Source organism: Microtus ochrogaster, unplaced genomic scaffold (genome assembly GCF_000317375.1).
Source record: "Microtus ochrogaster isolate Prairie Vole_2 unplaced genomic scaffold, MicOch1.0 UNK16, whole genome shotgun sequence".
Taxonomy (NCBI): Eukaryota; Metazoa; Chordata; class Mammalia; order Rodentia; family Cricetidae; genus Microtus; species Microtus ochrogaster.
This window is the reverse complement of record NW_004949114.1, coordinates 3,200,156-3,201,531: the sequence shown is the minus strand read 5'-3', so window position 1 is coordinate 3,201,531 and position 1,376 is coordinate 3,200,156.

Below are 1,376 nucleotides of genomic sequence, written 5' to 3'. Positions count from 1 at the left end.
CCCCCCGTGTACAGAGCTCTAAGGCAAGGCATTCAAGTCTGCAGATGGGGAGGCATGCCTCAAATGGGCAGCACCCAGAGAGGAGTTTTCCATCTTCTTTGGCTTTATCTCAAAAAGGACACCAAGGGTCCCCAGCCAGTCTCTCCCATACAGCGTTTTACACCCTCCATTGCCGTCTTGAGTGGGCTGCAGGGAACAGCCACAACAAACACGCAGCTGGTCATAGACTGAGAGGATTGTTTCGGAGTAGCTATGTCCTCTCCTGTGTGAGAGACTGGGGTGAGTCAGCTCTGCTCCGGGCAGGGAGAGAACCAGAGCTGTTTGCAACACGGGCTTGGGAGCTGAGCTATTTGTGGCTGGGTGCCCACTCAGAGCCTGAAGTTCTGCTTAATATCCACCAGGTGGCGCAACATTTAGACTGAACTCAGACTGAGGGGTTAACCACGGTATGTGTAGAGCTTCAGAAAGTTGTTGTTGTGTTTTTAAGGGCTTTTTTCATCTCCTCCTCCTCTTCCTCCTCCTCCTCCTCTTCCTCGTTCTTCATCTTCTCCTCTTCTTCCTCCTCCTTCTGCTTGTTTTGTTGTTGTTTGTTTTGAGACGAGGTCTCTCAATGTAGTCCTAGCTGTCCTAGAGCTTGCTATGTAGATAAGACTGGCCTCAAACTCACAGAGATCCACTTGCCTCCTCTGCCTCCTGAGTACTGGACTGTGCCACTACCAGGCTCTTACCCAAGTTTGTAAGTTTATTTATTTATTTGTAATTTTATGAGTGTTCTGCCTGAATGTGTGTGTATGTGAGTGTGTGTATGTGCACGTCTGGTACCTGTGGAAGTTCAAAGAGGATGACAGATTATGTGGAACTGGACTTTCAGACAGTTGTGAACCACTGTGTGGATGCTCAGAACCAAATCCAGGTCCTCTGCAAGATTAGAAAGTGCTCTTAGCTAATGGGCCATCTCTACAGCCACTGAGCTCTATCTATCCATCTATCTATCTATCTATCTATCTATCTATCTATCTATCTATCTATCTATCTAACATCTACCTGTCATCTATCTATCTATCATCTACCTATCATCTACCTATCTACCTATCTATCATCTACCTACCATCTATCTATCACCTATCTATCACCTATCTATCACCTATCTATCATCTATCTACCTATCTATCATCTATCTATCTATCTAGCTATCTATCTATCTACCTATCATCTATCTATCTATCTATCTACCTATCATCTATCTATCATCTATCTATCTATCATCTATCTATCATCTATCTATCATCTATCTATCTATCTATCTATCTATCTATCTATCTATCTATCTATCATCTATCTATCTATCATCTATCTATCATCTATCTATCATCTAT